Genomic DNA, 25901 nt, shown 5'->3' with positions numbered 1-25901 from the left:
GCAATCTATTGAATCCATGGCGCAAACACAGGAAATGATGGGGAAGAATATCAAAAACAGTTGCGCCTGCAGGCCCCCATACCTAACGCCCAGAGAACCCCCCGAAACTGTGGCACACACGGAGAGGCAACGGTTCACAGCAAAAGAGGCGTACCACGCTGATCCCAGAAAAGAAACAAAAAAGAAACGGAGAAGAAAAAGGAGGCCATGGAAAAAGAGAGGAAGACTGAGAAAGAAAAGAGTCCCCCCCCCAACCCCCCACCCTGCACCTCTGCAAATGAGTATGGCCCCTCCCCCCAGCAGCGTGCCTGTCGCCCTGGAACTAGACCCGAAATATAGAAGAAGCAGGGAAAAAGGAATAAGAAAGAACCCCACCGGGCGGGGGGGTGGAGAAAATATAATAGACTGGAGGAGGGCCTTCAGAACATACCCCCGGCTTCTCCCTCCCGCACCGTAAGGTATCCCAGCAGCAAACAATAAGTAGCACCAAATCGACCATAACAAAAGGGGGAATGGGGAGCATTGCGCACCGAATATGCTAGTAGCTATGTCCTGGGAGTACACAACCATGAGTCCGCCCGTCTACCAGATGACCACCCCGAGGGATCAGCCTCATCCCTGACCACTCCTGGCGATGCTGCCCATGCCTACCCCTCGACCCAGCGCCATGTCCGATGTTCCAAGGTGAAGGGATGTCCCAAAACAACCGGGAAGCGACGCACACAGGTGGGGTGGAGGTCTCAGAACGCCAACACAGTCCGCATCTCGGAGGGACGTCTTTCCCAGTGTTGCCCCAGGATCTGTACTGCACACAAGGTCCGGGAAGGCTGAATCATCCAAAGTAGACAGACATTGCTGGTAAAGTCCCTGGGTCACCGGAGGTCGTACACGGGACGGGGCCACCACCTTCCACTCGGAACCACTACCTCCGGAACAGATCAAACCCTCAGTCAGCCGATCATACGGTAGCATACTGTCCGGAGTGTCCGGCTGCGCACTAATCGCAGGGATGGCCGCGACATTATCCTCCTGTGTGCAGTGTAGGAAGTCCCTGTGCAACTGTGGACTAGCATGCCGCCATTGTCCCAACGCTGATGCCACACCGTCGATCTTACTCCCCAAGACCTCGATGCCACGAGCCAAGGAGAAATGAAGGGCACCAAGGGCCTCAAGGAGGTCGCCGTACCCCAGCACTGCTCCCCGCGGTCTGCCACACTCCCAAAAGTCACACACTCCCAATCCTGCTGCGACCCGGTGGATAGGATAGTAGGCTGCATCGCAACAAGATGGCCGCCGGGGGATGCCCGGCTCGTATGGGGGCCGGGACCCAGGGACAAGCACCTCGGGGTCCACGTCGCTGGAGACAGGGGTCCGGGGGCAGGTACAAATTCAGCCGTTGCGTGGACTCGGGCAACAGTCGTCTCCACCAAGGACCAGCGGCCGCGAAAATCCGGGAGCAGCCTGCAAGGATCAGGGCGAGCTAGGGGCGGTGTCCGGGCAGCTCACCGTCAAAGGCAGGGGCAAACACCGAAGAGTCTGAGAACTGCACCCCCGGGCATGCCCTCGATCCACTACGCTTCAGCAACGGGAGCGGCCGTGGCGAAATGCAGGCCGGGGGCAGCACCGCTCCGGTGGACCGACTCCACCCAGTCACCACAGGCCGTTGTTGTTAAACTGCCACCCGGCCAAGGCGTCCACTCGAGGTCCCGGCTCCGGGGCCGCACGGGCCGCAAAGTTCATCCGCAAATTTCTCAGGCGGTACAATAGCCAGAAACCCCGGAGTCACACGATCGGTTGCCACTCTCCTTCACAAACACGATCCCATGGCGCAAGCTGAGGATCCAGTACAGGATATCCGTGCGGGATGCGGAGGTTCACGGAGCCGGGAATCTACGCAGCCGTCTCGGTCGCCATCTTGGCTCCTCCCTGGGAGCAAAGGGTTTTAGAGTATTTTGGAAAGGGCGTTTTGGTGAGCCGCGAGTTGGCCAGTGCTTTGATTAAGGCAAGGGCGCAGTATCACAATTTTAGACTTCTTTCCTTTACTAGTGGCATTGTATGTCTGGGGTGCGGAGTTTCAGGATTGTTCAGTGCTGTTTAAGGTCGACGATCTAGCGGTGGTAGAGTTGAGCAATCGACAGAAGACCCAGGGTTTGAGAGTTGTTACATTTGCGGAGTGATGGCATGTTCAATAAGTTTACAGCTTATCATTGTTTTTAAGGCACGTCCTATTTCAGGTGTCAACAAGTTTATAGCGGACTCTCTGTCTCGGTGGCATTGGGAGAAATTTCGCCGGCTGGCTCCTGGGGCCGCACTTCCCAAGTCTTCGGTCCCACTGTGTGTCTGGGTGTGGGGGGCCTAAGAATTGTAGAATCGATAGGGTACGTTGTAGCGGACGCTACGAGACCGAGCTAGCAGCCAGCATGGAGCGACTTCCTCTGTTTTGCGTACACGGGTGCTCCCAGGAGGGGTAGGATGGCTGCTGAACAGGTAGTTTTTTTTGGGGGTTTTGGATTTACACCTGTTGGTTCAAGGTTTTTCCCACAATGCCAGTTTTTCGGTAAAATGGCTGGGAGTTCGTTTTACGGACAATTGAGGTGGGGGAAGGACCTGGTAAGGGGGGGGGTGATGGTGTTGAGAGTTCTCAAAGGTTTCAGTAGACTTTGGGCTGGGAACAAGAAGTCAAGCCGACCGGTGACATTTGATTTGTTGCAAAGGATGCCTGGGCGGCTGCCACTTTGCTGTTCTAATGAGAACGAATGCGGCCGGTTTAGGCGATGTTTTTTGTATGGTTCATTTTGGGGCATTTAGGGCATTCGAGCTGCTAGGTTTGCGTCATAGGGTGGGGATTAACAGCGAGGAGGTTTTCTGGAGAAGAACACAGGCGGGGGATTTTTGTTGAGGGCCTCTAAAAATGGTTCAGTTGTGTATGGGTACCTGGGTTTTGCCTACACAGGTGTGGAGTGGGCCAATGCGGTCCAGTAAAGGAATGGGGAGGGTTTTAGGGCGTTTTTTAGTTCCTTTTCTCCTGGGGACATTTTTGCCATGCAGCAGGGAGTCAGAGGTCAGTTGCACAATTGTTGGCAGTAATGAGGAAGTGCTGGTTCTTGTGGGGGAGACCCTTTACTGTTGGGAACACATTCGTTTTTGTATAGGGCTGCAACAGAGGCGGCGAGATTGGGATAGTCATGGCCTACCATACGTCGGGTTGGGAGCTGGAACTCCATAGGGGTGCGAGAACTATGTTTGAAAATAAGTTTTTATTTCTGCTGTGTTTCCTTTTGGTTAACGTTTGTTTTTCTACCTAGGTACGTCTTCGGGGCTGGTAAATGTGAAACAGTCATCATGGATAATAGGACGCTCCTTCGTAAAGTGGGCCGACATTTATGCTGAGCAACAGTTTTGTGGGAAATCGCTGGGACTACAAGGTGTTAAACATGAAGTGGTTGTTAGGGTAACGGGGGTATGCGTTGGGGTTAATTTTCCTTATTTAGTACTGAGTTGTTCCAACAAGGGCCCGTCAGACTGGCTGAGTATTCATTTGGGTGAGAAGGATCTCGCGGCCCTGTTTTGGGCCGACACTCATAAAGCAAGTTATAGCGACCATCGAGTCTAATTGGACAGGCACCAAGGTAGTTTGGGACTGAGTTCATAACGAGGATGCACTGGAAGGGAGCATGGAGCCATGTAGCCATTGAGAAAGCGCGCACGGAAGCTTATCAGACCCCTGAGAATATTTTGTGTAGATGGGAATACAGTTTTTCTTATTCCCTTATACGGGGCTCTGAAGGGCATCTTTGCGGGTAGGATGGGGTACTTTTGTCTACCATGGGGCACGTTTTTATTTTTATTTGCTGGAGTTGAGGGTCAGGATTGCTCGAATTCGGAAAGAGAGCATTTAGTGCGCATCTGCAAGATGGTAACACTTTTCGGTTGGGTGGGGCAGGAAAACTCTCTGGGTTTTCCTGGTTGGCGGGTTTTTGCTGGGGGGGTGGGCAGACTGGAGCGGGATTGCCCATCCTCCAACGGGGGAAGTGGGGGACGCAGTCACGGGGACGGGAAATGAGAATGAGGGGGATCTATCAACAGGAGTCATTGAGTTGTTTTTGCTTGGGGTCTACCTTGGGGGTTAGGTTTTTATAGATGTCAGAGAAAATTTGGGGATTTGATTATCAGATAATGGAAAAATGGTGTTTAGAGATAATTATAATTTGGCACCTGTCTTAATAAAGTGGCCTTTTTTGCTAATAAAGAAGTGGTGGATTGTGAGTTATTGTGCGAGAGGGGACCCAGGGGGAGCGGAGCACGAGCCAGTCTCCCCCTGGGTGGTTTCGCACAAGGGAGCGGCCACCCAGGTGCAGGGTAGGGTTAATTAGGGAGGCGCGAGGCAAGAGGCGAGGTTTTAAGTAGAGGCGCTGTGGGGCGGGAAATTCATTGCGATCGAGGGAGTGGGGAGGAAGGGTTTTGAATTGGCCCCACCCACCCTTCCCCTTTCTTGTTTTGTTTCCTTTTGTGTTTTCCCTCTATGGGGTTTTTTCTTCCAGGTTTGGCTACGGCCAGGCCTGGGTTTTTTCTTTTGCCACGATAAGACAGGTTTTTTCGGTTAGCTAGTTTTTCTGGTAGGCGGGTTTTTGCTGGGGGGGTGGGCAGACTGGAGCGGGATTGCCCATCCTCCAACGGGGGTAAGTGGGGGACGCAGTCACGGGGACGGGAAATGAGAATGAGGGGGATCTATCAACAGGAGTCATTGAGTAACCTTGGGGGTTAGGTTTTTATAGATGTCAGAGAAAATTTGGGGATTTGATTATCAGATAATGGAAAAATGGTGTTTAGAGATAATTATAATTTGGCACCTGTCTTAATAAAGTGGCCTTTTTTGCTAATAAAGAAGTGGTGGATTGTGAGTTATTGTGCGAAGAACAGTGTAATTGCTCTGCAGTGCCTGCGCGTTCCGAGATGTGGCCTGCTGGAGGACGCGATGCGGTGACCCGCTGCGTCACTGGCGCTGTGCGTGAGGCGCAAAGGATCGTCATTGCACCACCCTGAAAGAAACATGACCAATCACTCTTTGGCTTCAAAATAAGGCCACGCAGTGATTGGCCATGTTCTTTAATCACCCACGCTGTCTAATCAAATGCAGCCTGTGGGGACTGGCCAACCTGACAAAGACCAGTACTTTGCTCTCATGAGTTTTATACAAACTGCATGAAAGCAATTCAGATTTGTTTGGGCTGGTGAACCCGGCGCTCTAATGGACTCCAAGAGGCCGTGCTGTTTCTCCTCTGGTTTCCGAATAGAGCAGGGGTTTAAGAGGCAGAAAGTGTGCATGTCAGGATGGATAGAGCCAGTAACCTGTCCAACCAGACATGCGCAATGAACTTCCGCCAGCTGCCATCGTTGCCAAGCAACAATATTGATCTCGTCCTGCCCCCACAATGTAAAAACTCATCACGAAGGTCGACCCCAGTCCTTTGGACAGTCGGAAGGGGGACTTTGAACTGTTTAAATTTCTGCCACTTTGGGAGGGGGGGGGGGGGGCAACACTCCTACTCTCAGGAGGAGGAACCGCCGCTGATGTGTGCAATGTTGACTCTTCTGTTTTGTCTGCACCCAATTACACAGCCTGCAATGGCAGAGTGCAGGGCCTTGGTGGGGGTTCCCTAGGGTGCATAATTCATGCTGAAGCCCTAGGGGACCCTCTTCAGTCCTAGGTGACAGGGGTACCACCTACTAGGGACTTACAGGGGGGACTGAATTTGTGCCAATTTTGGAACAATGACACCGTTTAGGGAAAGAACACTGCTACTGAGAGCCTGTCTAACAGGAACCCAGTACACTTCAGTCAAATGTGCATCGAATATCGGGCAAAAAGTGGTGGGTACTGCAACAAGTACCTAGTTTCCTACATGCGTCCTTAGTGGAGCACAGCCACCCGGTGGGAGGCACCAAGTGATGCATGAGGGACAGTTACACCCAGAGATGGCTCAAGATTTCCTCCATGAATGGGGAGAAACTTGGCTCAATCGGTTTGCCACCGCAGAGAACACGCAATACCAGCACTTCTGCACATTAGAGATTCCAAGGCATCTCTTGCTCAGAGACATGTTCCACATCAAGTAGAACTCGGGACTCCTGTGTGCCCTCCTGTGTGCCTTTCTGCCTATTCTACTCCTGCCTCGAGCTCTCAAGAAGATCAGGAACAACCAGACCCATTGTATTGTATTTGGAACTTGTAAAGCGCAGCTATCACCCAAAGGGTATCTTGGCGCTAGTACGTAGATTCTCAACAAGCGGAGGAAGGAAGAATCATATAGGGGAGAGAAGGACACTATATACTAACAGCGGCTCCTAAATGCTGCATACTCTAGGGAACAGCCACGTTTTAATCTTTTTCCTGAACTGTAGCAGATCGGTCATCTGTCTATGTTCCAGGGGAACGCTGTTCCATAGTTTGGCCACAGCAGAGCTAAACGCTCTTCCTCCTGATCTGACTCTTTGAGTTCTTGGGACTTTCACCAGGCAGGCCGTGGCTGAGCGAAGGCGCCTTGATGGTGTGTACCATGTAAAGAGCCCCTGCACAGGTCTAGGTCCCAGGCCATGAAGGGCCTTAAAGACCAGACACAGGGACTTAAACTGAACCCTCTGTAATATGGGTAGCCAATGAAGTTCTGCCAGTGCTAATGACCCAGACGAGCGGCGAGGCCTCATCAATGCCAGCTTAGCTGCCACAGTTTGAACTCTTTGGAGGCGCTCAATCAAAAATGTTGGGGCCTCTAATAAGAGAGCGTTACAATAATCAAGCCTACTAAGGACAATACTACCAACATCCAGCGCCCTGGTCACCTTTGGCAGCAAAGGAATAATTTTCCTTAGTACTTTGATCAGAGAGAAGCAGCTTCCAACCACCCTATTTACCTGCGCTTCCATAGTCAGATGCGCATCCAGCATCACTCCCAAATTGCGTACTGTTCCAACTGGTGTTTGGACAGATGTAGTTGGGGAAGGCCAAAAGTTGGACGGAAAAGGAGGGGGGACCTTCCCCACATCACAGTATAAGACTTCCGTTTTATCTGAGTTAAATTGGAGTGAGTTATTTCTCAACCATTGGGCGGTGTCTTGCATGCAATCATGAAAGGAAGTCAAGGAGATCGACTTATCTCCCTCCAAAGAGAAGAAGAGCTGGGTGTCATCGGCGTAATTCACTATTCTCACCCCATGCGCTTTCATAACTCCAATCAAGGGTCTCATATAGATGTTAAAGAGAATAGGGCTTATAGCCGATCCCTGAGGAACACCATAGCGGATATCAAAGAATTTTGATTGGTACGGAGGAAGAAGAACCGCCTGACTTCTGTCAGAGAGGTATGATCAAAACCATTCTAAAACTACCCCTGCCACCCCAACCTCCTCCAACCTGGTCAGCAAGATGCAGTGATCCACCGTGTCGAAAGCGGCAGACAGGTCGAGTAGAACTAAAATACCCGATTGTCCCCTGTCTGCCCGTAGTCGCAGATCATCTAGCACGGTCACTAAAGCAGTCTCAGTTCCATGGCCCGGTCGAAAACCAAACTGAACATCGTCCAGTTTAGAATTAGCTTCCAGGAACTGAGACAGAGATTTATTTGCCAGCCGTTCAATAATCTTGATCGGATATGGAAGGAGAGAGATGGGTCTGTAGTTGCCCGCACATGTTGGGTCCAAAGTTGGCTTTTTTAGGAGCGGTGTAACCATAGCCCGTTTCCAACAGGCTGGCACCATACCAGAAGTTAAGGAGTAGTTACAAATCTGGCGTAAAATTGGAAAGAGCTCAGATCCCAACTCCTTCCAGATCTTATGAGATAGAGGATCTAAAGGAGACCCTGAGGATACACTCAAGGCAATTTTATTAAATACTTCTTCCGAAGGAAGTTCAAATGTACTTAAGGACGGCAAGTGCCCTATCTTTACCCTGTTATCCCGCCCTAAATCACATGACTTGTTACATCCAGATGAGATTCCTTCTTTCTGGGAGTGATTATTCCTGTTCAGCCCAACAATGATGTTACTGATTTTCTCCAAGAAGAAGGTTGCTAAATTATCGTATAGAGCTTGAGTTGGAGTCATTTTAGATTGAGTACACTCTGGAGCACTCATATCCTTCACTATTTTGAAGATTTCTCTAGAGTCATTCTTAGAGTGTAGAATAGTGTTGGCAAAGTAGTTAGATTTAGCCACATTGATCTCCTTATATTCTGCCATAGATGCCTTCCAGGAGGCTCTATCCTCATCCAGGTAATGCTTCCTCCAGTTCTGCTCAGCCTTTCGGCAGTTCAATTTTAGCCTCTTCAGGTTGTGGTAAATATTTCGTTACCGGTACTATTTTTTATGCGGTAAAGTCTATTAAGAATAACTCAGTAAAATGAGAGGCAGAATCCGTGGTATTAGAGGTTTAAAAAGGCTTTATTCCTATACAAAGGAACACAATTCGAATTGTTGGCGTTCTATTCCATCACCACAAAAGTTCAGGAAGGAAGGGCATATATTATTGACAGGTAATCATTTTTATAGAAAAGGCATTACAGTAAAACAGATGCAGTAGGCGTATCAACTGATAAGAAAAATAAACTATGCATGCGTAACTAGAATAGGCGTAACTAGACAACGTCATCATACATGGTGTCATAAATGGGTGGATCCATAAGAGAATCCTGCAATGTCAGCAGAAATATTTGGCAGAGATGCGTGCGCAGCCGCATGACGTGTGATTGACGTGCAACTAGAGGGAGAAAGGGACTTGACATTTAGCTCTACATGTGGAGACAAAAGTCTGGGGTTATGTCAACCTAATCCCAAATCATATCTAATATCCTATGTTTAAAGAACTGTGTTATCCAAAAAGAGAGGTCTCTTAGGATAGAATCTTATTCTATACTGACTATACTGACTAGTGCGTGTACAAGCGTCTAAGTGTCTACACTAGATGCGAGGGGGTAGGAATATTCCATGGTAACAGGGCTATGAATTACTTGCATGAGGACAGCGAGGCCTGGCCCCTTTGCACGGTAGCTGGAGGAATGTTTACCTAAACTACTAGACAGGAATGCATCGGATGAGGGGCGGAGGAGATAATCTTGAAGGTGAAATACAGTTCTTGGCAGGCGACGGGCTGGATCAGGCACCGTTAGCCGCGCAGGGAGTGAGACAAAGTTCATGGTCACAGATGCAGGCTCAGACTGGAGCTTTCAGAGGCAGAAGGCAGGAAAAGGCTTGATGACAGAATTCGGGCCTACTCGCCTGAATCTGTAAAATGTGGAAAGTGAACCACATAAAGTCGGTGGCCTTTCTTACTTAGGAAAGGAATATCTGACCCATTCATGGTGGATCTGAAAGAGGACATGTTGACGGTGGACGCACATATATTTGCGTCTTCAAAACTGGAGCAGGAGGGAACATACATGTACGTATAGCATGTACATGGAGCCGTTGGGGTCTACGATAGGGGACATAACTGATCACAAAATTCATATTTCCTCAAGGTGGTCGTTATACCAGCATGCCGACGGCCTGCCAATCCTTTTACAATCTTTAATAGGAGCAACCAGGTCAAGCCTATTTAGGATCTGAGCGCAGAAATCCAGACTGATATCTTCTACTGTTCTATCTGTATCAGGCACCTGATCCGCAGGGAAGGTTAAGGAAAGATCAGTCTTATTTTTGAAGAAGCCTTTCCAGTCTCTGCTTTTATTCTGCTGCCATTCATCCTAGTCCATATATCCAGGATACAAAAGATATCCTTACAGAGTTACAGTACATATGTTGGTAACCAGATTTTTTCCTAGTAACAATTGATATTGTCAGCTTATACTTTTTTTTTTTTTATACATTTCTATCGAGCATTAGGATGGCCTAGCAGCAATCAAGAGAACCTTATGGACCAGACCAGTGAATTTCCTTGAATCTAATCAGATGCTTCTTGACATGTTGGAATTTTGCCTCAATCACCATGTTTTTTGTTTTAATCAGAGGTTCTGCAAACAAAAACGCGGAACTGCGATGGGTGTTAAATTTGCACCTCCATATGCCTGCATTTTTATGAGCCATGTGGAAAGATTCTGTCTCTGAGATCCAAGCTTTTCTGATTATGCTACACACATTGCATACTGGGCCATTTTTTTAAATGATATTCTCTGCATCTAGCAGGGTGAAGAAAACCAACTCCAACAATTCTTGTACCAACTAGATGAAAACCCTTGGCACATCAAAACTACTAATTTCTACTCTCAAACAGAGATCAATTTTCTGGACCTGACACTATACATCAAGAATGAACAACTTCATGGTAAGATCTTCAGAAATTATACATTGGTCAACTCTATATTGAGAGCAGATAGCTGCCATCCTCAACATAATATCTTCAACATACCGAAAGGTGAATTCCTTAGGATAAGACGCGGGAATTGATCACACGCCTTAGTAATCGAGGATGTCAACTACAACATTTGAGGTCCACAATGAATACAATTTCTCTAATTGAGAGATCCACCACTCTCAGACCGAAGCCCTCGGTAATCACCCATTAAGGTGATAGGACACGTTTCATTACTGACTATAATAGTGGACACCAGAGAATTTGTTCTGTACTCAGACGTCACTAGCATTTACTTCAAGGTTTTCCTGACACCAAAGTATCCAACTATCCCGAGATAAGTTTTCGAAGAGCCCCCAACTTCAAACAACTATTATACAGATCAGAGTTTGTTGATGACAAGAAAAAAATGAGCACATTTTTGGATAGACCAGCGGGCTTCTATATATGTTACAACTGTAACATGTGTAAAGTGGGTCAAAACAAAACTTGTGAAATCTCTTTGAAAAATGGACCACCGATCAAAATCTCAGAATGGATTGATGGTAACAGCAAGTTTGTGATCTCTCTCTCTCTCTCTCTCTCTCTCTCTCTCTCTCGCTCTCTCTCTCTCTCTCTCTCTCTCTCTCTCTCTCTCTCTCTCTCTCTCTATATATATATATATATATATATATATATATATATATATATATATATATATGTATATTACCTACTGGCGGACGCCAGTAGGTACATATAGTTAGGACCTATTTTCCGTAGGAAATCCCCAACATTCTATTCGGAATAACTTTGGCGTCGATTGACGAATCTTCGCGTAATTTTGAAAACATTTGGCCAGCTCCGGTCCGCTCCTATCCTGAAAGTTTCACGGTGATTCATCAAGCGGGGGCCGAGAAAAAAGGGGGGTCCCAAAACGCGTTTTCCCCATGCAATTTCCTAGGACCTTTAGCCGCAGCTACAGCCCGAACTGCTGAACGGAATTGCACCAAATTTGGCAAAGAGGTAGTCCTTAGTTCAGACTTGTGCCTTTTGCTTAAATGGTGTAAATCTGTTCAGTAGTTCCAGAGTAAATGACATTTAAAAGTACATGTATATCTATGGCCTCGGAGGGTCCCCGTACCCTAAGCGCAGCCTAAGCACACCCTGCCATGCACGAGCTGTATTTTAATTGCCTGCCAACACTCTGAATCAGTAGAACCGAGGCACAAGAAATACAAAATAAAAGTCGCAAAATGCGAAAAGGGGGCAGGGTAGAAACACCCTGACCCCCTCGGCCTGCTAACGGGGTCCCACAAGGATCCCCAAGGCCCAATTATTTTTTAAATTTTTTTTTAAATCGGCAAAATCCACGCTCGGAGCGCGGATCCTGCCGATCAGAAAAAAAAAAAAACGAAGCACGGGCTCCCGCGCTTCAATGCTAATTAGCCCCTGTGAGTGGCAAATTCCAGGGGCATGTTAATAATAAAGTGTGGGAGGGCCCAATCCCCCCCACACTGCCCCGGGAACCGCCACCCCCCGGGGCAAAGTTTGAATAATAGCGGGGGGGCACACGGCCCTCCCGCAGCCCTGGGGCCGCCACTCCCAGTGCTTAATAGTTTAATGTGGGGGGGCCTCTAAGGCCCCCCCGCAGCCCCGGGGACAGCCACCCCCGGGGCTTTTTTAAAATAAAGGAATATCCCGTGTGGGGGGCCTCGCGGCTCCCACCCTGTCATAGCAAACTGCTTTACTATTTGGAAGAGAGAGGAGGAAACCTGCTCTCTCTTCCAAATAGCAAAGCAAATAGCTTTTCCACAGGTGGAGCTGCATCTTAGCAGCTCCCCGTGTGGAAAAGCAATGCCGGCTCCCTCAGGAGGTGGGGAGCCGGCGGGACCGTGGGTGGCAGGTTACGCTCCACAGGATCCAGTTGCAGCAGAAAATGGTCCACCTCCTGATAACACCAACACCCCTATCTGTATACAGGGTGTTCGAGGGATCAGGCGGGCGATAGGATAGGGATGGGACAGCACGGGAATAGAACATGTAATAACAAAGGACAAAGATGTAAACAGAGTGCAATCACATCTACTCTCATTAGGTCTCGCTAAGCAATATATATATATATATATATATATATATATATATATATATATATATATATATATATATATATAAATATATAGATATACCTGGTGCGGGATATAGCGATTTACAATCCTAAAGAGTGTACCCAACGTCTGTAGTTGAAAGCATATCTGAAACACAAAACTAAGAATCATTCAAATACTTCCCAAATGCCATTCAATCAAATCGAACAGTACACAATCTTACATATCCCAGGTTCTAGCACAGCAAAAGAGACAAACAAAAAGGCAGGACTGTGGTGAACGAGGTCAAGCTCCCCTGAATTGTTCTTCCTCCAGGAGAGAGTGAAAGCAATTGGATTTTCTAAAAAAAAAACAAAGTGTAAAACAGTTCCTGCTCATGTACGTAGGAAAAGAGGTTTGATTCACCCCAGTGCTCAGTTACTCTTCCATACACCAATCCTTATAGAGCAACAAGACAGTTTGCTCAGGCCGACTGGCCAATGATACTCGCACAAATCCGGAGACAGAACGGTGACAAGTTGTACACGGCAGCACACAGCTCTTGCACCATCGTTCTCCGCTATGCGTCCAATACGATACTGAACAAGCCCCCTATGTATACACGGAAGTACGCGGTTCCCTCACCGCTGTACTCCGCTATGCGAGCGCTGAGATCCTGAACAGGCGCCAGGCATACACGGAAGTACGCGGTTCCTTCACCGCTGTACTCCGCTATGCGAGCGCTGTGAAATGCAAATAAGTCACCCGGGGGAGAAAAACACCTCTAATCACCATACACGGCAATACGTGGCCGTCGCACGCAGTATTCCGCTATGGGAACAATTGTACAAAAAATCCCCCCTCGGATGGCCGCAACGGAATCCCCAAGGCTACTCACAGATCGATCACTTTCGAGACGCAGTTGCGGGTTACCGTTGTAGGCTGAAGAACTGTTCCTAGTTTCCAACAAATTGTGGTGAAACTTGACTACGTGACCTCGGCATCCTCGAGGCACCCTCTTCCCGCATCAATAGTACATTCCTACTGTAATTACAGGAGGGGACTTTTAAATCTAACCAAGGGTAGGGTACACCTTAGCATGTGTAGACCGCCCTGGTTAGCACCATCGGTCCTGAAGAAAACCTGGAGATTTTTCCTTTAAGGTTGAAACATGTAGACCTATTTCACTTAGTTCACTTCACATTTTTTTCGATACCTCAGGTCAATTTAACCTCATATGTTATCCCCAATTCATTTTAACATTGTTCAATTGCTCCATGATTAAAAAATCTTTTTGATAGAGAGTTAAATTTGACCAATTTTTAATCCACTTCTAGCACTTGCACTATACACAAAAATACCAGCTCCACTGTAGTCAGGTGTCGTAGCACACCCGGATGGCACTCGGCTCTCCGGGTGGGACCCCGATGATGAAGCATGTCACCAACTAGTTTGGTGAGTGAGGGGTCTTCTATAAGAAAGGTTATACTTTCTCCTTTCAGTGCACCTCTCTCTATCCTTGAGGTATTGAATTACCTTTGAGGGTGTACTCCTTCCAGTGTTTGTAAAAATTTCAAGCACCGAAAACACCAAGTCGGGAACCCTGTAGAGACTGGGGCACAGGAAGTAATCTCTCCAGGCACCAAAGTCGTCCCGCGAGTGCGTCCACTCCAAGACTGAGTTCCTGAGCTCCACCCCACAGACACCGCTTTTTATAGTTAAATCAACATGTTCGAGAGCCGTCTAGCAGGCGTTCTCACCCATCTATCCATCATAGGTGCTGGCCGCATCTCTGTGTCAGATCCACCCATACAGACCTGGCCAGATTCTGTTTGGGTGCGCCGAGGCAAAAGACATTCCTCCCAATTAAACAGGCATGCTTAGCAATAGTTCTTGCATTATAAACGGACAGTCCTGGCACTCCTACAATGGAAATAGCCAAACTAGTATACTCTGCCCTAGAAAGCAAGTCAATATTGGAATCACAATCCTCAGGTAATTGAACAGCAGCTCTAGGGGAGCGAATATGTGTGATAGACTGCATAGGAAAAAGCATAAGACTTAATCAATCAATCAATCAATCAGGGGATTTGTAAAGCGTGCTACATACCCGTGAGGGTCTCAAGGCGCTGAGGGGGGAGGAGGGGGGGGCACCGCTACTGCTCGAAGAGCCAGGTCTTGAGGCGTTTTCTGAAGGCGAGTAGGTCTTCAGTCTGACGTAGGTGGGTAGGTAGGGTGTTCCAGGTCTTGGCGGCGAGGTAGGAGAAGGATCTGCCGCCGGAGGTGGTTCGTTGGATGCGGGGGACGGTGGCGAGTGCGAGGCTGGCAGAGCGGAGCTGGCGGGTGGGGGTGTGGAAGCTGAGTCTGTTGTTCAGGTAGGCTGGTCCGGCGTTGTGGAGTGCTTTGTGTGCGTGGGTGAGGAGTTTGAAGGTGATCCTCTTTTCGAGGGGGAGCCAGTGTAGGTCTTGCAGGTGGGGGGTGATGTGGCAGTGGCGGGGTACGTTGACGATCAGTAGGGCGGAGGCATTTTGGATGCGCTGGAGTCGTCGTTGGCTGGGATTCCGGCGTAGAGTGCGTTGCCGTAGTCTAATCTATTGCTGACGAGGGCTTTTCTTCTTGTTTCGGCTGGGATCCATTTGTAGATTCTACGAAGTGTGCGGAGGGTGTTGTAGCAGGAGGAGGAGACGGCGTTTACTTGTTTGGACATTGAGAGGGTGGAGTCGAGGATGAATCCTAGGTTGCGTACGTGGTCGGTCGGTGTCGGTGCTGTCCCCAGAGTGGTCGGCCACCAGGAGGCAACCCAGGCTGAGGGGGTGGGTCCGAGGATGAGGCACAAGGTCCTCCAGTTATATTAGCTGGTATGTAAGTGTATGAAATATTGCCACACGAGAACAGCCATCCCTTAGATAATTTCACATGGTTAACATGGCTAGCGGTTAATACTGTATGATTACAGACCATACGATTGGTAACATTACTGCAAAAGCTGTCATGTCGTGACTGACATAATGTTCGTTGATCAGTGGTCAATTGTGTGCTTTTCTCTAGTTTCAATTGGCCACACTTGCCAATTTTGGCAGGGTCACAAGTTATTTGATAGCAAACGTCTCCAGTAGTGATGTTGTAGGTAACAATACTCGTCATGTTCCTCCAGAGATTATCTGTAACCTCCAGGCAAAAACGACAGTACTCATAAAGACTCAGATGTGTTTGAACATCAGTTTCCTCCACTACCCCATCAAAGTTAGTTTGGTTGAAGATGTGCAGAAGCACAAGTGCAGGGGTAGGTAGGCAACAAGACAAGTGGATATCATATCAGCTGTACTCTGAAGATTTCTCATACAGAAGTGGGAAGTGTTCAGCACATTCTCGGCCAAGTAGGTCCAGATGTTATCTGGTTGCTGCAACAATGCTGTCATCCGACTCGGGCGGTTGAGCCCCTTCGGCATCCCCGGGCCCTCCCGGACCCCTCCGGACACGCCCAAACACAGACCACACAGCGCAAGCATCGCAGCGGCAAGCAATACTGAGATCTAGAAACAGAAAACAAACTGATATAATCACTCTCGTAAATAATATTTTTCAGCAGGTACATTTTACCACTTTTCCTGTCCGGGTCTCATGATGACAAGGATATTATCCTTTCCTTTACCGATTAATTCTGCAGGTTCAGGAGGTTTGTTTGGGGACTCTACCCATACTTTCGCCCCTGGTTTCTTGTCAGTAGATCCGAACCCGCCCTTTCCTCGCAGAGATAGAAGGGCTGGGGCCGTCCCCTTCATGACATTTCCTCCATAAACCGGCATGATGCCATTTGGGCAACTCGGTCACCGGGTTGCACAATCAGATCATTGTCTCCACTGTTCAATAGAATAACTTTGATCTCCCCCTGGTAATCGGCATCGACCACCCCTCCCAAAACCTGGATGCCTTTAAGGGCAAGCCCAGATCGAGAAGGGATCAATCCGAAATGCTCTGTGGTAATTTGAACTCCAATTCCTGTCTCAATCGACATAATGTCTTGTGGTTGCAGTCGATAGAGTTTCAGGGCATGTAAATCAAGACCAGCAGCTTCTGGTATGGCACGATATGGAGCTAAAGCTCCGGGAGCTGTCTACCAATACAGAATCATGTTTGTGGCCACATGAGGCTTGATCTGCAGAGCTGGGGTCAACATGCGCATCAAAGGAGTTTCTGCATTAGCAAGGGGTCGGTTGTTCAAAATTTGCAATGCGTCAGACAAGAGATACCTCCACCCCTTCAATGACCCATCAGACAACTTTTTCAACTGCTCTTTCAACAAACCATTCATTCTCTCAATCAAACCCACTGCCTGTGGGTAGTAGGCTATGTGATAGATCCACTCAACGTTATGCTGCACACAAAAATCTTACACCATCTTTCCTTTAAAGTGTGACCCATTGTCACTCTGGACCTGCAAAGGAATTCCATAATACAAAATCAACAAATTCAAAGTTTTCAGAGTGTTAGACTGGGTTGCTCTCTTGCATGGAAAGGCGATGAGATAGCCAAAATAGGTATCCACCACCGTACAGGCATACTGACATCCTCTACTCATTGGCATTGGCCAGATGAGATCGATTTGCCATATTTGCCCTGGCAACTTCCCTCTGCCTAGCTGGCCTCTCACTACCTGTGGAACCGGTCTGTGTTGGGTATGCTGACAAACGGGACAGTGAATGATCGCAGTTTTAATCAAATCTAGGGGAATACGCATCCCTCTACTTTCTGCCCACCTGCTAGTGGCTCGCTCGCCCAAATGTCTGCTTTTCTGATGCGCCCATTTAGCCATGCCCACCAAGTCAGAATCCTGCGTCACCACCTCAGCTTCAAGAATTTTCGCTTCTTGGTCTGCAAAGGAATTGCACCAACGCTCTAGTGAGTCAGTCGGGCAATGAGCATCAACATGATAAACTGTGACTGTACTCTGGGACAACAATTCCAAAATCTCCTGCCACAACTCCTTTCCCCAAACCTCCCTATTGTGAATCATCCAATTATGAGCATGCCATGTGGGAAGCCAAGTGGCTCACCCATTGGCCGCAGACCATGAATCAGTATAAATGTGACATGTACCAGGGAGCTCTTGCTTCAAAGCCTGGTAAACCGCGTACAATTCTGCAAACTCACTACTTCTTCCCTCTCCAGTAGTCGACAGCAACTTTTTGGTAACAGGATTGTATGACACCGCCTTCCAATGTCTCTTGGTCCCTACATATCTGGCTGAGCCATCTGTAAACCACACATGCTTTTTGTCCTCCGCGGACAACTCTGAGAATGGCCCGCCCCATTTCACTGGGGACTCTCGCACTTTGGGTACATCTTGCAACATTTCTGCATCTGCTACTGGAGTTTGCGCCACTTGCTCATGCAGCACTGAGGTACCTTTAGGACCCACTCGTGCCCTGTCTTGTATGTACCACTTCCACTTTATGACGCTAGCCTCCTGTGCATGCCCAATCCTGTGTGTCTTGGGTGAACTCATCACCCATTGCATGATAGGAATTTCAGGTCTCAAAAACACATTGTGTCCCAAGGTCAATTGCTCGGTATCCACCAGAGCCCAATAACATGCCAACAACTGCTTTTCGAAAGGAGTGTACCACTCTCCAGCATCAGGTAATTTCTTCGTCCAAAACCCTAGGGGCACTTTCTGTCTCCCCTGTTTTTGCCACAGGCTCCAGGTCGCATATTGATCCTGGACTGTTACATTCAAATCAATGCTTCCCTCTCGTATGGGCCATAGATCCAGGGCACGCTGTATAGCCTCCTTCGCTGACTCAAATGCCTGCTGCTGGGCCTCCCCCCACTCAAATTCTTGCTTCTTCCGCGTAACCTTGTACAGAGGGGCCAAAATCTGACTCAAATGGGGAATGTGCTGTCTCCAAAAAACCAAATAATCCAATGAAACGCTGTGCCTCCTTCCTGTTTCGCAGCACTGCAAACTCCTTGATCTTTTGCCTTGCTTGTGGCAGCACCTCTCTATGCCCCTGATGCCACTGAATACCTAAAAACTTCACACTCTGGGAGGGTCCCTGCATCTTCTCTGGGTTAATCACCCACCCTTTGCTTTGCAAATGCTCTACAATTCTGTCTAGCTGAGCCTGCACCTGTTCTTGGGTCTCTCCTTGAATCAACACATCATCAATGTAATGACAAAGTTGTACCCCAAGAATAACTGACACCTCATCCAAATGCTCTGCCACCAACCGGTGACAGATTGTAGGGCTATGCAAATACCCCTGTGGCAAAGATTGAAATGTGAATTGTTTACCATTCCACGAGAAGGAGAACTGTTCCTGGGACTCGGGGCAATTGGAATCGTGAAAAAAGCATTGGCAATATCAAATGCCGCATACCATGTCCCATTGTGTTTCAGAATTTTCTCAATCAAAGTGATGGTGTCAGGGACCGCGGCTGTCAACGGGGGTGTATGCTCATTCAGCTCGCGGTAATCAACAGTCATACGCCAGCTTCCATCCGGTTTGCGCACGGGCCACACAGGGTTATTCCGCGCCGTGGTAACCGGTCTCACCACCCCCGCCTTCACCAAGTCCTGTATGGTTGCGGTAATCTCATCATGTCCCCCTGGGATCCAGTACTGCTTCATGTGAACCACTTTTGTTGCTTGGGGCACCTTCACTGGGGGAATCTTCAAGCGCCCCACCCTCACAGCAGCCACCGAGAGGTACTGCTTTGACCCAAACTGATAGCATCCGTCATCTAAATATAGGGTCATACCTTTCAGAATGTCAATACCAATGTTGTACTCGGGAATGGGCACAATCAAAACAGTGTATGCTCTCTTGGGAAGTCTGCCTATTTTCATCTGAATTACCGTTTGCACTGCTGGTGTCTCCTGTCCAACCAAACCCGTGATAGTAAAATACTGTCCTTTAAATTTTCGTGGATTGCCATGTATCAACGTGGCCTCCGCTCTGGTATCTACTAAAGCCCGCACCTCCTGAATGTTTCTATTTTTCCAATAGATCTCAACCCTGACATGCGGTCTATTATCTTTGCAAGCCCATCCCTGCACCGGAGCTTGGCCCATTTCCTTATCTAATTTTCGCCTGCGCAGCTCTGCATCTGCCCGGCGCAGGTCCCGGCGCAAATCTGAATACAATGTCGGGTAATCCTTTGGGAACAACTCCTCCTCTTCCCGGTCCCCATCTGAATCTGTGCAATCTCGGTCCCAACCTTTCTCTTTTGTCACCCTCACATGAGATTCCCTCTCTCTCTCCACACCTGCTTTGTCATGCTTTTCCTCGAGCTCTGTTTCCCAGCGACTTACTTTCTTGTTATCTTTTCTATTCACATGCCTACTCCCCTCCTTTTTATCCAGTCTTCGCATACGGTACATTTCCCACATGCTTTTGGTCTCAATACCATCAATCTCACTCCCCGACAGCCCATCCTTTAACAGCGCCAAAAACATATCACGTTGGGTTACTCGGTTGTTGTCAGTGCGGGACTCTGAGCAAGAAGCCCTGTCTGGCTTGTTCCATTCCCCAAGCTCTCCCAGCTCACGGACTGCCTCGACTACTTCTCCTACGGTATTACCAGTTTGATTGATTAACAGAGTCATTATCACCGCTTTGTATGCAGGGGGTGCCAAACGAATGATTTTGTTCCGCATGGACACAGTCATTCTCTGACCCATCAAATCATGCACCTCACCTATAAGGATTGCCAGCTTCATTCCCTCCTCCTTAATTCTCTGCGAGGCATCTCGTAGGGTAAACCATGGTTTTTCATTTCCAGGCCAATCTGAATCTGTGGGGTACTTATGACTACATCCCTGTGCGGCTAGCTGCAACAGGATAGTTTGGTCATCACCGCGGAAAGTCCGGAAGTGTCCCTGCACAGTGGGATCAGTACTGAGAGTACAAAATTTGGCAGCATCCCCACCGTCTAACATGACCCCAGAAGCGCCTTGATCATAGAGGCGCACCATCCAAGTTAATAGTGCCTCGCCAGGCTTCTGTCTAAATCTCTCTAAAATGTCACTGATCTCCTGTTGAGTAAAATCCTCCAGACTATTTAACATAACTCCCTGCGGGTTATGTGGACTGGCTTGAAGTTTCCGTCTTAGAATGGGCTGCACTTCCACTCTCTTACTATTATTTACCTCCTCCTCCCTTTCTCTCTGTAAAGGCTGCTCTCCTTCTGAGGAGAACTCTGATGATTCCCAGATGTTAGAGTCCCAGGTGGATGGATCAAAATCTAAGCCTGCTTTGGCAATCGCTAAATGGACTTTTCGCTTACTCACTCTACCCCTTCTTTTCCTGTATCTGTATTCAGCGACACGGACTGCAGCCCGTTCTGCTATAGTCTGATATGTTTCAAATTTGTCTTGTAATAGCTTATTCTGACAGGAAAGCATCGTAGACATATTCTTAGCTTCAACGAGTTGTTTTTCTAAGCTCAACTGTTCCCGCTGCAGAGATAAGCATTTGTCAAAAACTTGACGGTAGGCATGCAACAGAGCCCAACCTCGGCGGCTCACTGTATATAATTCTTTACCTTTTTCCACAGGAACCTTCCGTAAACAATTTAAAACATCTTCAGGCGTTGCTTCGCCCAAACAGTCAAACCAGCTCTCACTTAATCCTGTGCTTTTAGAATACTCACGTGCCAGCGCGGAGTATGGCGTCGCCTCCCATCCAGGAATTTGCATGGGGGCAAAAGGAATTTCACTTGGTGCCAAGGAACCAAAACCACCTTTCGTCTTTTTAAACATGTTCCTACCCACGTTATTTTCGAATCCTGCTGACTACGCCAAAATGTATTGCCTTGCCCACTTGCGTAATCTAAACTTACGCACACCACTTACTTACACAGAAACTCCGACACTCCTCTGGAGGTAAAATTAGCTTTACTAGTATCATAGACAAAGGCAATAAGTCACTGAAGCTAGTAAGTTCTTAGGCACCAAGTGAAAGATAATGAACAATGAATACACCACACGATATTTATATATATACATACAAATATGAGATCCTGAATATAGATTTATAAACAGTTAATGTACAAAGCACCTCACCAGATGCATCTGCACCGGAGTCTTCAACATCCTTGGCCAAGCACCGAAAACACCAAGTCGGGAACCCTGTAGAGACTGGGGCACAGGAAGTAATCTCTCCGGGCACCAAAGTCATCCCGCGAGTGCGTCCACTCCAAGACTGAGTTCCTGAGCTCCACCCCACGGACACTGCTTTTTATAGTTAAATCAACACGTTCGAGAACCCTCTAGCAGGCGTTCTCGCCCATCTATCCATCATAGGTGCTGGCCGCATCTCTGCGTCAGATCCACCCATACAGACCTGGCCAGATTCTGTTGGTGCGCCAAGGCAAAAGACATTCCTTTCCCTATCTCCGGCCTTGGAGAGCCTTGCACAGCGCATCCTCCCTATGTCCTAGAGATAAGCATAGAATGCACAAAAACAAGCTCAAGGTACAAAATAACCTCATGAGGTATGTCTCGCACCAGCTTGTACTGGTTTACGTGAAAAACATGTTTATGTTACTGCTGAAGTGTAACTACAGGGCAAAGCAGTACAAAATGGAGATGCAATGCAACAAAATGGAAGACCAGAGCATCACATGGAATCGAGGTCAATATGCAGTTTAGAACGTGTAACGTGTAAAATGGCAAATGCAATACAACCAGAAATGGTGTCGTATCAACTGTAAGGTCTTTCGGGTACCTGGATGACCCGCCGAAGGGGACACATGACACCATGTGAAAGCCTTCTTTCTAAGTTCCTAGGTGGAAAGGTATAGCCTGTTCCTACAAAAAGGTAGTCCGTTTTGCACTGCACGGTCCGCCTCCTTCTGTGCCCAAACCTCCCAGTCGGCATTGGATGCAGTCCTGCGTACTTTCTCCAGGAAGTTTTCTACCCTGACATCACAAAGCACCATGGACGGTTCAATGATAGAATCCAGATTCCGAGGCTGTTCGGGGGTGTACGTTGTTTCCTATCGAGACAAAGAATCTGCTTTGCGGTTCTCCACTCCAGGTCTAAACGTGATAACAAAGTCATATCCTGGAAAAAATATCATCCATCTCATCTGTCGCTGGGACAAATGACGTGCAGACTTCATGTATTGCAGGTTCCTGTGATCCGAGTATACCGTGGTGGGATGTCTAGCCCCCCACAGATACTGCCGCCATTCTTGGAAAGCCTTTTTGATAGCCAGTAGCTCCTTCTCGGCTATGGTGTAATTTCTCTCAGCCGGGTTCAGTTTCCGGGACAGATAGGCCACAGGGTGCAACTGTCCTGTATTGTGGTTCCGTTGTGACAAGATTGCTCCGATTGCCTCATCTGTGGCATCCGCCTCTACTATGAAGGGATGCTCTGGTCTCGGGTGTGCAAGTACCGGTGCCGTAGTAAAGGCTCTTTTCAAATAGGTGAATGCTTCTTCAGCCTCGCTGGACCATGAAAGGGCACTCCCTTTCTGAGGAGTCGAGACATGGGGATTGCTATTTGGGAGAAATGCAGAATGAACCTTCGGTAATAGTTCGCAAAGCCCAGAAAGCATTGCACATCACGTATGTTCTTGGGAGTGGGCCATTCTTGCACCGCTTTAATCTTTCTCTACGCCATGTGCAAACCTTCAGGGCATAGCATAACTCCCAGAAATTCCACTCTTTCCACACCAAACTCGCATTTGTTCAACTTACAGAACAACCTATGTGTACGCAGTTGGGACAGCACCTTACACACGTGACTGGTATGTTCGTCAACTTTGTTGGAATAGATGAGAATGTCGTCAATATAGACGACAACAAACAGGTCCACAAATTCTTTCAAGACGTCGTTTAGAAAATACTGAAATGCCGCTGCGGCATTGCAAAGGCCGAACGGCATAACAGTGTATTCGAATAATCCGTAACGAGTCTTGAAAGCCGTCTTCCACTCATCGCCTTCTTTGACGTGCACCAAATGATACGCGCCTCTCAAGTCTAACCTAGTGTAGATCTTGGCCTCCCTCACCTGGTCAAGCAATACCGAAATGAGGGGCAAAGGATATCTATTTCTCACTGTGTTCTTATTCAATTGGCGATAATCCCCACAAGCTCTCAAGTCACCATTGGCTTTGGATATAAAGAACAGCAGAGAGGCCGCTGGGGACCTTGAAGGTCTGATAAAGCCTATCTCCAGATAATGATCCAGATATTCTCGTAAATGTGTGGTCTCTGGCACAGACAATGCGTAAACGCTACATGCCGGAATCGTGGCTCCCTCCACCAGGTCTATTCGGCAATCATACTCTCTGTGTGGGGGCAGCTGTTCCGCCTGAATCTCGCAAAACACATCCCTAAACTGGGAGTATTCTATGGGTAATATGGACGCTTTCTCAGCAGCTGTGGCCACTACGAATGGATGTATCAAAGCCGCAGCCGGTGAGAGCGCTACGGGCACCAAATGACTTTTACATTCCTCAGAAAGGAACCGTATTGTTTTAGTTCTCCAATTTATGGTAGGGTTGTGGTTACTCAGCCAGGGCATCCCTAAAATAACCTCATATTGGTGGGCCTCAATGATATTCAGAGACAACTCATCAATATGTTTTTCTTTATTGACGAGGAAAGACCAAATGACTGATTCAGTTTACTCCACAATTAGATCAGAATTCAAGGGCTTGCCGTCTACTGCCAATACCTCTTCGGGTGTCTCCCTCTGCACCCTTTGCAACTCGAGAGTCGTTACCAAACCATCATTGTTGGACTTGGCCCTTCTGGCAGGTTCACCCCTGGACTTTTTGGCTTTTTATTGGTGACTTGGTGTGGTAATTTTTTTGGTTTCTGAGCACTTTCCCTGTGTCCCAGGGTAAAGTGCGTGCGTGCTCTGAGTGCATGTGGTGAGATAGGCCTGCCCTCCCATAGGAATGCATGGGGAGTGTATGTGTCCCTAGTAGTTCCTGATGCGTGGGGTGTGCAGGCCCAAGTTTGGTATGTGCGGACTCGTGGGAGTGAATGCTGCGCGATGATGTGTGCGGCGTGCATGTACCTAGTGTGGAAGTGCCACTTCTAGAGGTGGGCACTTCTGTGTGCAGTGTGTCTGTCGCGTGATTGGCTGGTCATGTCATGTGACGGGCTAGGGATTCCCCAGAGTCAGGATGAGTCACCCAGTGGTGAATGGGGAGATCAGCAGCTAGATGGGTGGGAGGAGTACACCTGGGTCCTGAATAGGACAGGGTTTTCCACACACAATGCTGGCCCCGCCCCCTGTGGTGCGACTGACGACCCTAGCCCTGCCAGTGAATAGAGTGAGGGGCTGAGCACATCAAGGGTGCTCCCCAACCAGCTGCGACTGGTTTTCCCCCTCACCCTGAACCCAGAACAAAGGGTTTGACTGTATAAAAATGGGGCTGTGTCCCCACAGAAACTGTTCTCTGCCAGGATCTTACCTGAGGGGGGCTGCTGCTGCTGCTGGACCAGAGGACCGCCACATGGACTACCTCCCTGCCTGGAGGCCCAGTGAGCTGGCTCTGGGTCCAGCCTTGCCCCCCACCCCTGCCCTGCTGCATGCAGGGAAGAACTTGCTGGACTTTGTGGTGCTTTTTATGCTTTAGCGCTGAGAGCGCTTTCACTTTTGATCCCTAGCGCTAGGAGCGCTTTATTTCTGCTAGCCGGTGCCCACCCGGCGTTTGCCCCGTTTCTGCCGATTCTAGGGTCTCCTGGCAGGTGCCCACCCTGCCAGGGACATTGCCGTGGACATCGGCGGGTGCCCACCCCGCATTGTGGCGCCCGAGCGGGAGCCTACCCCGCTTTATTGAAGAGTCAATATCCCTAGCGGGTGCCCACCCCGCCAGGGACCTGGCCGTTCTAGTTTCACCCCCCTCGCAGGTGCCCACCCCGCATCACCGCGATCGGACAAATCACCGCTGCAGCCCGGTCCGGGCTTAGAGAGGAAGTCAGGCAGTCCTGGTGCTGACATGGGCGGGGCTTGGCCCAGCGTGACGGGAGTTCCGGTTAACTGCCCGGGAGCGGAAGAAGCCAGCGGAGGACAGCGGAGCTCCCCTGGGGAAAGGAGAGTCCCGCGCTGCCCAACGACACGAGCAGGAGGCAGACGGGAGCCCACCCCGCGCACCTGCAACCGCCGACCAGGTGAGGAGGGGCCCGGGGGGGTGAGAGAGAGCCGGGGCACGTTTCCAGTGCCTGCCCCCCCCACGGGGATCCCGAGGAAACTGCCGGTGTGCTCCCGCCGAGGAAGGGGCCATCAGTATTGTAGAGCGTCCCCCGAGTGGGACTCGCACCAACAAAGGGGGCATATTCGTTTTAGAGCCCTGGGAGGCTCCAACGACGGGGGCATTTATTGATCAGAGCCTGCGAGGCTCAGGGGGCCACAAGTGTTTTTGCGAGCCCCGGGAGGCTCCATCCATACGGGGGCATTTCTTTTGTGACTGAGTGGCCCCAGATGGCAGCGGGCCACTCCCACCTTGCCCCACAGAGTTGCACAGAGCCC

At 48.9% G+C, this 25901-nt stretch overlaps 1 pseudogene; it reads right to left on the bottom strand.

Moving 5' to 3' along the window:
• Positions 1–14417: 14417 nt before the first annotated feature.
• On the bottom strand, positions 14418–15854 carry LOC146839380 (uncharacterized; annotated as a pseudogene).
• Positions 15855–25901: the final 10047 nt, after the last annotated feature.

This window comes from Triturus cristatus, chromosome 4_1, assembly GCF_964204655.1.
Source record: "Triturus cristatus chromosome 4_1, aTriCri1.1, whole genome shotgun sequence".
NCBI classification, from domain to species: Eukaryota; Metazoa; Chordata; class Amphibia; order Caudata; family Salamandridae; genus Triturus; species Triturus cristatus.
This window is presented reverse-complemented; position numbering and strand designations above follow the sequence as displayed.